This window comes from Bos indicus x Bos taurus, chromosome 26 (genome assembly GCF_003369695.1).
Source record: "Bos indicus x Bos taurus breed Angus x Brahman F1 hybrid chromosome 26, Bos_hybrid_MaternalHap_v2.0, whole genome shotgun sequence".
Taxonomy (NCBI): domain Eukaryota; kingdom Metazoa; phylum Chordata; class Mammalia; order Artiodactyla; family Bovidae; genus Bos; species Bos indicus x Bos taurus.
The window spans coordinates 38,768,987-38,780,503 of record NC_040101.1 but is presented as its reverse complement, the minus strand read 5'-3'; positions in this window follow the sequence as shown (position 1 = coordinate 38,780,503).

Here is an 11,517-nt window from a genome sequence, read left to right as displayed (position 1 = left end):
AGCAATTGCTATAAAATTTGTGGAGGAGAGGGAAAGTGCACATAAAATCACACTTGGCCTCTTCCTTTGCTGCTTCTTACCTCCATGATGTCCTTAAAATAGGATTCCTCTGAGTTGGAAGCCCCTGAAAACCTAATACTGATTTTTATAAAACTATAGTGAAAATCTCAAAGTACTAGACTCAACCAAATTTGTAAATAATTTTTTTTAATAGTGGGATCATTATGTTAAATAGAAGTAGCCTTTTTTTTACAAGTATGTGCATTTATGCTATATTGATACTAAGAAAATTGGAGAAAGCTTTACACCAAACTCAACCTGTGAATTTATTTTGGGTTTTTTTCTTTGCTTTTAAAAATGTTTTATTTATTCGTAAACATTTTTAAATTTTGTACAGGTTTTAAAGGTTACTTTGCATTTACAGTTGTTAAAAGAATACTGGCCATGCCCCTGTGGTTACAGTGCACCCTGAGCCCGTCTGCCACCACCTCTAGTTTGTGCCTCCTGCTGCCCCCCTCTGGTGTTGCCCCCTCTCCCTTGCCCCCTGCACTGGTAACCCTCAGTTTCTTTTCCTTATCTGTGAGTCTACTTCTTTTATGTTATATTCTCTAGTTTGTTAAGGACTCATATTCTTTAACTCTGGGGTACACAGGGCAATAATACTTTTAATTTGTGGAATTTAACTGGAAATAGAACTGCCATATGACCCAGCAATCCCACTGATATTCAGATATTCATGCTGAAATATCTATTGTATTATTTTCTTTTTTTAATTTTTTATTATAAATTTATTTATTTTAATTGGAGGCTAATTACTTTACAGTATTGGTATTGGTTTTGCCATACATCGACATGCATCCACCACGGGTGTACACGTGTTCCCCATCCTGAACCCCCCTCCCACCTCCCTCCCCGTACCATCCCTCTGGGTCATCCCAGGGCACCAGCCCCAAGCATCCTGTGTCATGCATCGAACCTGGACTGGTGATTCGTTTCACATATGATATTATACGTGTTTCAATGCCATTCTCCCAAATCATCCCACCCTCTCCCTCTCCCACAGAGTCCAAAAGACTGTTCTATACATCTGTGTCTCTTTTGCTGTCTCGCGTACAGGGTTATCATTACCATCTTTCTAAATTCCATATATATGCATTATACTGTATTGGTATTTTTCTTTCTGGCTTACTTCACTCTGTATAATAGGCTCCAGTTTCATCCACCTCAGAACTGATTGAAATGTATTCTTTTTAATGGCTGAGTAATACTCCATTGTGTATAGGTACCACAGTTTCTTATCCATTCATCTGCTGATGGACATCTAGGTTGCTTCCACATCCTGGCTATTATAAACAGTGCTGTGATGAACATTGGGGTACACGTGTCTCAGTTCTGGTTTCCTCACTGTGTATGTCCAGCAATGGGATTGCTGGGTCATATGGCAGTTCTATTTCCAGTTTTTTAAGGAATCTCCACACTCTTCTCCATAGTGGCTGTACTAGTTTGCATTCCCACCAACAGTGTAAGAGGGTTCCCTTTTCTCCACACCCTCTCCAGCATTTATTGCTTGTAGACTTTTGGATAGCAGTCATTCTGACTGGCGTGAAATGGTACCTCATTGTGGTTTTGATTTGCATTTCTCTGATAACAAGTGATGTTGAGCATCTTTTCATGTGTTCGTTAGCCATCTGTATGTCTTCTTTGGAGAAATGTCTGTTTAGTTTTTTGGCCCAGTTTTTTGATTGGGTCGTTTATTTTTCTGGAATTGAACTGCAGGAGTTGCTTGTATATTTTTGAGATTAATTCTTTGTCAGTTGCTTCATTTGCTATTATTTTCTCCCATTCTGAAGGCTATCTTTTCACCTTGCTTAGAGTTTCCTTTGTTGTGCAGAAGCTTTTAATTTTAATTAGGTCCCATTTGTTTATTTTTGCTTTTATTTCCAATATTCTGGGAGGTGGGTCATAGAGGTTCCTGCTGTGATTTATGTCGGAGAGTGTTTTGCTTATGTTCTCCTCTAGAAGTTTTATAGTTTCTGGTCTTACGTTTCGATCTTTAATCCATTTTGAGTTTATTTTTGTGTATTCACCTGTGAATTTAGATGCTTACATAAAATATTGGCAAAACCATGTATCCCATAACCAGGTGAGATTTATTCTAGAAATGTAAGTATGTTTAAGTTCTTTTCAGTGTACTATACTTTATCATATTAATAGGTCAAATTAGATAAATGAGAATCATCTTAATAGATGCAAGTAAGACATTAAATAAAATATAAAATATACTCCTAATTAAAAAAATAATAAAAGCCCTTAATAAAATACAAGTATAGGAATACTTCACACATATACACCTTTGTTTCTATTTATATATTGTATTAAGCATCATGATTCTAAAATAAAGCATTTTTTACTCCCATCTGAACGCAATATGATGGTTTGGCCTGCTGCACCCCCTAGAACAGATGGCCACTGCTGCTGAGCCCCAGAGCTGCCACTTCCCTGAGTGCCAGCTTGCTTCTGCCTTCACCCTCCTGCATTCACCAAGGGCTGCTGCTGCTGCTGCTGCTAAATCGCTTCAGTTGTGGCCGACTCTGTGCGACCCCATAGACAGCAGCCCACCCAGGCTCCCCCGTCCCTGGGATTCTCCAGGCAAGAACACTGGAGTGGGTTGCCATTGCCTTCTCCAATACATGAAAGGGAAAAGTGAAAGTGAAGTCTCTCAGTCGTGTCCGACTCTATTTTATATACACACGCCCCACATCTTTATTCGTTCATTTGTTGATGGACGTTTAAGTTGTTTCCATACCTTGGCTGTGTAAATAGTGCTGTAATGAACATAGTAGTGCATATATCTTTACAAATATGTGCTTTCATATTCTTCGGATAAATTCCCAGAAGTGTAATAGCTGAGTCATGGTAGTTCTCTTCTTAATTTTTTGAGGAAGCTCCATAGTGTTTTCCTTATTTGCATTTCCACCAATAGTGTATGAGGGGTCCCTTTTCTCCACATCCTCTCTATAATATTTTGGTATTTCTTGCCTTTTTGATAATAGCCACATTTCCAATTGGCAGTCAGGCATGACATAGGTATTAGCATTATCTTTCTGCATGTTGTCTCCTCAGGCAAGGGAAACACGCAAAAGTAAAAGGCTGCACAGCAAAAGTAACCCACCAGCAAAATGAACAAAGACAGCCAACAAGGACCTACTGCATAGTACAGGGAACAATAATAAATATTTTGTAATAAACTATAAAGGAGAAGAATCTGAAAAAGTATCGTATGTGTGTGTGTAAAAGAAAGTTTGTAAAAAGAAACAACTTTTGAGTGGGAAGATATTAAAATAATGTATCAGATGAGGGGTTAATAGCCAAAATATTTTTAAAAATTCATATCACTCATCAACAAAACACTAAATAACCCAATTGAAAAATGGGCAGAGGATCTGAATATAGACATTTTTCCAGAGATGTATAGATGGCCAATAATTGACACATGGAGAGATATTCAATATCACTTATTCAAATCAAAGCTAAATGAGATACCACTTTTCTTCTTTAAAGAGAACGGAACTCAAAAACGAAGATCTCTCATCAATGGATCAGATCAGATCAGTCGCTCAGTCGTGTCCGACTCTGCAACCCCATGAATCACAGCACGCCAGGCCTCCCTGTCCATCACCAACTCCCAGAGTTCACTCAGACTCATGTCCATCGAGTCAGAGATGCCATCCAGCCATCTCATCCTCTGTCGTCCCCTTCTCCTCTTGCCCCGAATCCCTCCCAGCATCAGAATCTTTTCCAATGAGTCAACTCTTCACATGAGGTGGCCAAAGTACTGGAGTTTCAGCTTCAGCCAGCATTCCTTCCAAAGAAATCCCAGGGCTGATCTCCTTCAGAATGGACTGGTTGGATCTCCTTGCAGTCCAAGGGGCTCTCAAGAGTCTTCTCCAACACCACAGTTCAAAGGCATCAATTCTTCGGCACTCAGCCTTCTTCACAGTCCAACTCTCACATCCATACATGACCACAGGAAAAACCATAGCCTTGCCTAGACGGACCTTTGTTGGCAAAGTAATGTCTCTGCGTTTGAATATGCTGTCTAGGTTGGTCATAACTTTCCTTCCAAGAAGAGTCTTTTAATTTCACGGCTGCAATCACCATCTGCAGTGATTTTGGAGCCCCCAAAAATAAAGTCTGACACTGTTTCCACGGTTTTCCCACCTATTTCCCATGAAGTGCTGGGACCAGATGCCATAATCTTCGTTTTCTGAATGTTGAGCTTTAAGCCAACTTTTTCACTCCCCTCTTTCACTTTCATCAAGAGGCTTTTGAGTTCCTCTTCACTTTCTGCCATAAGGGTGGTGTCATCTGCATATCTGAGGTTATTGATATTTCTCCCGGCAATCTTGATTCCAGCTTGTGCTGCTTCAGTCCAGCATTTCTCATGATGTACTCTGCATATAAGTTAAATAAGCAGGGTGACAATATACAGCCTTGACGAACTCCTTTTCCCATTTGGAACCAGTCTGTTGTTCCATGTCCAGTTCTAACTGTTGCTTCCTGACCTGCATACACATTTCTCAAGAGGCAGGTCAGGTCTGGTATTCCCATCTCTTTCAGAATTTTCCACAGTATATTGTGATCCACACAGTCAAAGGCTTTGGCATAGTCAATAAAGCAGAAATAGATGTTTTTCTGGAACTCTCTTGCTTTTTCCACGATCCAGCGGATGTTGGCAATTTGATCTCTGGTTCCTCTGCCTTTTCTAAAATCAGCTTGAACATCAGGAAGTTCATGGTTCACATATTGCTGAAGCCTGGCTTGGAGAATTTTGAGCATTACTTTACTAGCGTGTGAGATGAGTGCGATTGTGTGGTAGTTTGAGCATTCTTTGGCATTGCCTTTCTTTGGGATTGGAATGGAAACTGACCTTTTCCAGTCCTGTGGCCACTGCTGAGTTTTCCAAATTTGCTGGCGTGTTGAGTGCAGCACTTTCACAGCATCATCTTTCAGGATTTGGAATAGCTCAACTGGAATTCCATCACCTCCACTAGCTTTGTTTGTAGTGATGCTTTCTAAGGCCCACTTGACTTCACATTCCAGGATGTCTGGGTCTAGGTCAGTGATCACATCATCGTGATTATCTGGGCCGTGAAGATCTTTTTTGTACAGTTCTTCTGTGTATTCTTGCTATCTTTTCTTATATCTTCTGCTTCTGTTAAGTCCATACCATTTTTGTCCTTTATTGAGCCCATCTTTGCATGAAATGTTCCTTTGGTATCTCTGATTTTCTTGAAGAGGTCTCTAGTCTTTCCCATTCTGTTGTTTTCCTCTATTTCTTTGCATTGATCGCTGAAGGAGGCTTTCTTATCTCTTCTTGCTATTCTTTGGAACTCTGCATTCAGATGTTTATATCTTTCCTTTTCTCCTTTGCTTTTCGCGTCTCTTCTTTTCACAGCTATTTGTAAGACCTCCCCAGACAGCCATTTTGCTTTTTTTGCATTTCTTTTCCATGGGGATGGTCTTGATCCCTATCTCCTGTACAATGTCATGAACCTCATTCCATAGCTCATCAGGCAGGAATCCCTCAAAAGAAATGGAGTAGCCATCTTGGTCAACAAAAGAGTCTGAATGCAGTACTTGGATGCAATCTCAAAAGCGACAGAATGATCTCTGTTCGTTTCCAAGGCAAACCATTCAATATCACAGTAATCCAAGTCTATGCCCCAACCAGTAATGCTGAAGGAGCTGAAGGTGAATGGTTCTATGAAGACCTACAAGACCTTTTAGAACTAACACCCAAAAAAGATGTCGTTTTCATTATAGGGGACTGGAATGCAAAAGTAGGAAGTCAAGAAACACCTTGAGTAACAGGCAAATTTGGCCTTGGAATATGGAATGAAGCAGGGCAAAGACTAATAGAGTTTTGCCAAGAAAATGCACTGGTCATAGCAAACACCCTCTTCCAACAACACAAGAGAAGACTCTATACATGGACATCACCAGATGGTCAACACCGAAATCAGATTGATTATATTCTTTGCAGCCAAAGATGGAGAAGCTCTATACAGTCAGCAAAAACAAGACCAAGAGCTGACTGTGGCTCAGACCATGAACTCCTTATTGCCAAATTCAGACTTAAATTGAAGAAAGTAGGGAAAACCACTAGACCATTCAGGTATGACCTAAATCAAATCCCATCAGTGGAACCATACTTCAAAGAATAGGCTTTGATATGATGTGATTTGAAAGTCGGTCAGTTGTGTCCGACTCTTTTCGAACCCATGCACTATACAGTCCATGGAATTCTCTAGGCCAGAATACTGGAGTGGGTAGCCTTTCCCTTCTCCAGGGGATCTTCCCAACCCAGGGACTGAATCCTGGTCTCCCGCATTGCAGGCGGATTCTTTACCAACTGAGCCACCAGGGAAGCCTGTGAGTGCACACAAGATTGCACATGAGTGTACATTTACATATTTTAACTTCGAATTTTTAAGGGGATGTGTGTTCAACTTATTTTTGGTGCACCTCCATAATCTATGTTTTCAACCGACTATATATTAGCCCCATCCTGTGCCAGATATAATATCGAGGACTTTCATTGTTATATTGGAAAGGAAGTAAAGTTACAGCAAAATGTGAGTCTTGTTTGAAACATTTCAAGAAAAGCAACTGGATAAAGATGAGAAATGCAGGTGCTTCTTAGTTTACATACATCTGTTATCTATTTGCAGTTGTACCTGCTTTTTGTTTATGAATATGCACGTATCCTGTTCAAAGTAGGGCATGATGGCTGGTCACCAGTGAAGAGCAGCAGGCAGGGCTTTTTAAAGTTTGCCTTTGTTAGAACGTGAACTGGTTTAATTGTAACAGGATGACAGTACCTTTATTTCAGCAAGGTGGTCAGTTATAAATATGAAAGCCAATAATTTTAATTAATATAATAGTAACTTTTTATAAAATACTATTTTAAAAGATGGTCCTAATCACAGATATGTTTCCCAGAAATGATGGAACTCATGAAGAAAACTCTTAGAGGATGTGGGAAATTAAAGCCTGGAATATGTCAAGGGAGATGTGGTCAAATTCTCCCCCAGTTTATGAATTTAACAAAATCCAAAACAATGTATATATTATTGTTTGTGTTTACTTTTTGCTTTTAGGCTTCATATTTTGAAAGAAAAAAATTGAGACCAGCTAGGGAATTTTGTAGAGAAACACTGGGAGGGACTTGGGATGGTGATTATTACAGAGTACAACAGAAATCTAGTAACTAAAACAGTATAATTGGTACAGAAATCCATGTAGATGAATAAAAGAGCTGGGAGTCCAGAACAGTCCAGTTATGAGAAGTGACCGGATTGTTCAGTTAGTGGTGTTGGAACAACTGGTCACTTAGCAGGAGAGGCAGGACAGCATAGTACAGTAAAGTGCAAAGACTGAAGACATGCTACCCAAACTGCTAGTACTTACTGCCTGTGACCCTGGGCAAATGATGTAACCATTCTGCATCACTTCTCTTCTCCCAGAGGTGGTATTGCAAGGGTTAAGTAGATTGAAATTTGTAGAAGGCTCAGAGCAGAATTGGAGAAGGCAATGGCACCCCACTCCAGTACTCTTGCCTGGAAAATCCCATGGACAGAGGAGCCTGGTAGGCTGCAGTCCATGGGGTCGCTAGGAGTCAGACACTACTGAGCAACTTCACTTTCACTTTTCACTTTCATGCCTTGGAGAAGGAAATGGCAACCCACTCCAGTGTTCTTGCCTGGAGAATCCCAGGGACAGGGGAGCCTGGTGGGCTGCCGTCTATGGGGTCGCACAGAGTTGGACACAACTTAAGTGAGTTAGCAGCCGCAGAGCAGAACCTGTCATAGAATATTCCTACTAAGTATGAGCTATATTTCTGTCATTTAGGGGAAAAAGTCCACTCCCTATCTCATACCCAGGACACATCATAAATTCAAGTGGATTAAAGAGTTATTTTTAAAAAATAAGATTAGATTGCAAAAGACCTAAACACAGTCACCAAAGCCAGAAAATAGAAAAGCTTAATCAGTTTGTCTCCATGAAAATGTAGTGTTAGAAAAGTACAAACAACTAGGAAGGTACATTTGCAATGCATGTTCCAGCGAGGTTTAGCATTCTTGGCTTTTTTAAAGAGATTGCTTTTAAAAAACAAATATGCAGCGTGACAAATACTGCTAGTGTCCATCCAGGTTCTTTTTACCAGATGGTACCCCTCCCCCACAGCTGCTGCAGATGTTAGGTATTAATTGTTTATCCTCACCCTCCCCAGAGAGGGTCCAGGGCTGGTTGTCCCAGAAATGCTTGGGAAGGTTTATCCCCACCCCTGGATGTTGGCGCCTGCTGGATGCCTGATGCAGGGCATTGCAGCCTGGCCTTCTGGTCTCTGTGGTGCAGTTTATGCTTCTGAGCTCCCCATGGAATGAGGTTTAGGGGAGACTTCTGAAACTACCTCCGTGCCTCTTCTCCTGCCCTATCCTGTTTCCCTCAGTCCCTTATAGAGCACTCTCAAGAAATCACACAAGAATCCTCATTTCAAGTGCCACTTCCAGGGAACCTGACTTAATAGAAAATTGAGCAAAGAAGACTGACCCAGAAAAATGCTTAACAAACCTGAAGATGCTGAATGTTTTGTTAGTAATTGGGAAAATCATCAAAAATACATCTTTCCATTGCTGATTGGTTTGAAAAAATAAAAGATTATAAAATGAGTATTTTCTTGATTGTGGGCAAAGGCTAAGGGATAATTTGATACCAACCTTATAGATACTTCTATAAACACATTTCTTCAGAAATGGTTAGGTGTAAAGGATGGATAAGGATAGTCATTGCAACAATGTCTAACATGGGGAAATGGAAACAACCTCAAAGCCCAATAATGACAGGACTAGTTAAACGATCCATTGTTCATTGAAACAAGACTATCATTTATTAAAATGTCTAGAATAAGTTGTTCAATTGGCAATAAAGTTATAAAGCTAAGTGTATGGTGCCCATACGTAATGTGCACAGAAATAATCAGTGCCATGAAATTAGGGTTATAGGGAATGTTTGTTTTCATTAGTCATTTCCATAATCGGCTTATTAATGAGCATGCGTTGCTTGTTCAAGGGGAGAAGATATTTTTCATTTAGGCGGTAAAGGTAGCATGATAGACGTTATGACACGAAGAAAAAGAAGTACAGCAAGAACACACGAGACTAAAAAGTCAAAGTAAGGATCAAGGATGGCTTCCTGGAGGATGAACAGCTACCCCAAAAGGGGGAAATGAGGAGAAATTATGCAGTGGGGTGGGAAGAAGAGCCTTCCAGGGAGTTGGCACAGTATATGAGAACAAAAGCTGGTACCTAGAGTTTTTTTTAGAAACTGGAAATTCAGTTGAGTTGAAATTTACTGTTTAGCTAGGAAAGTAACGAGAAATGGATGAGAATGAAGAGTTAACAGCAGCCAGATTTCAAAAGAGTTTTCGAAAACATTAAGGCATTTTTATTTCATCCTGAGGGCAATGGGCAGTCACTGAAAATTTCTGTAGAGAAGAATGACCAGATTTGCATTTTAGAAAAATCACCCTGGCTGCAACTTGAAGAACACACTGGAGGAAAGTTAAGCTGAGGCATTGCGTAACCAGGGAGATGACAGGTAGTCTGAACTAGGAGTGGCCCCTAGGACGAGAGGAAGTAGACAGATAACAGAGCCCCTTGGGTAGTATTCTTGGTAAGCAGTCCTGTGGTCATTTGAAAGAGGGATGAGGCCAAGAGCAAGACTACAACAACTTCCAAGACTCCCCACTGGCCAGTGGGACATTCCCTTCACGGATAAAAGAACACAAGTGACAAGTGACAGACTGCGGGCCAGGAGCTGGCTCGGGTTGGAAGACAGCTTATAAATGTTGACCGCCTGTGTGACGGAAACGAAGGCTGTTGCCTCAAGTGCTTATCTTCTCAAGTAGCAAAGGTCACTGAGTTGCCCTTGCTATAATGAAACTTACTCTGTTGATTCTTATGCCCCCTACTTCTGTACTAGTGCAAATCTTCATATGCAGGAACACAAAAGTGTTTTAACCCCTTACTTCCTTCTCTCCTTTACCTTCCAATTCTTGTGGGGAAGGGAACTTGAGGAAGACATAGAAAACTTGGCCACATAATAACACACCCAAGTTGTGCTGTGGGAGACGTCAGTGTAGCAAGGGAGATGCTGCCTGTGTAGTAGCTGCTTTGCTTAGGGAAAAAAAGGATCCTGAACCATAAGGATCTGATGGGTTAGAGCCAGCAGGATCCTCTAGGGAGGTTAGGGGATGGCAGAAGGGTATTGAGAGGGAGGGATATAACAGAATGAAGCTCCTGAGGCCCCCAAGAGGTGGATGTTACAAATTGTTCAGAGACCGGATAGAAAAGGCACAGAAATATTTCACACCATCCTTACAACTCCATGATCGGCTAACTGAAGGATCTTCTGGTTATGGATTGTGCCTGCACACCCTCAAAGTGTTGGCGACATAGCTGAGAGGTCATGAGTATTACACTATCTAAAGTGGTTTTTCGGAGAAGGCAATGGCACCCCACTCCAGTACTCTTGCCTGGAAAATCCCATGGACAGAGGAGCCTGGTGGGCTGCAGTCCATGGGGTCGCTGAGAGTCGGATACGACTGAGCGACTTCACTTTCACTTTTCACTTTCATGCATTGGAGAAGGAAATGGCAACCCGCTCCAGTGTTCTTGCCTGGAGAATCCCAGGGACGGGGGAGCCTGGTGGGCTGCCGTCTCTGGGGTCCCACAGAGTTGGACACGACTGAAGCGACTTAGCAGCAGCAGCAGCAAAGTGGTTTTTGGTAGGGCTACCAGCACAGATGTTTCACCCTGGCCTTCAAACATTTCTGCAAGTGACAAACTTCCCCCATAACCTTGCCCTTTTCTACATTCTCTCTGCTGCCTATAACTCCAGTTTATCCTTCAGACTCCTCCAGGAAGGTCCGTACCTCAAAGAAGTCTTTGTAGAAACTCCCTCCCGCGCCTCCCCATGGAATGATGAGCCTCCTCAGCTTAGACTCTCAGCATGCTGTGCTTGTTACTTCTTTGTACTTATTGCAGATTGTTACCATGTATTTATTTCTGTGATCACTTCTTTAATATTCCTAGGAAGTCCTAAGAATAGGGGGCTTCCCAGGTGGCTCGGTGGTAAAAATCCACTTGCTAACCCAGGAGATGAAGGTTCGATCCCTGGGTCAGGAAGATCCCCTAGAGAAGGAAATGTAACCCACTCCAGTATTCTTGCCTGGGAAATCCCATGACAGAGGATCCTGGCAGGTTACAGTCCATGGGGTCACAAAGAGTCGCACACGACTTAGCGACCAACAATAATCCCAGGAAGGCAGGACAGGGACAATCTGGTTTGCTCATCACAGGTCATAGCACCTGGCCAAGCATGTGACAAAATCACTCTCCTTGGAGGTCAACAATCATTGGCCAGGTGCATTTTTTCTTGGGCAGCTTTGAC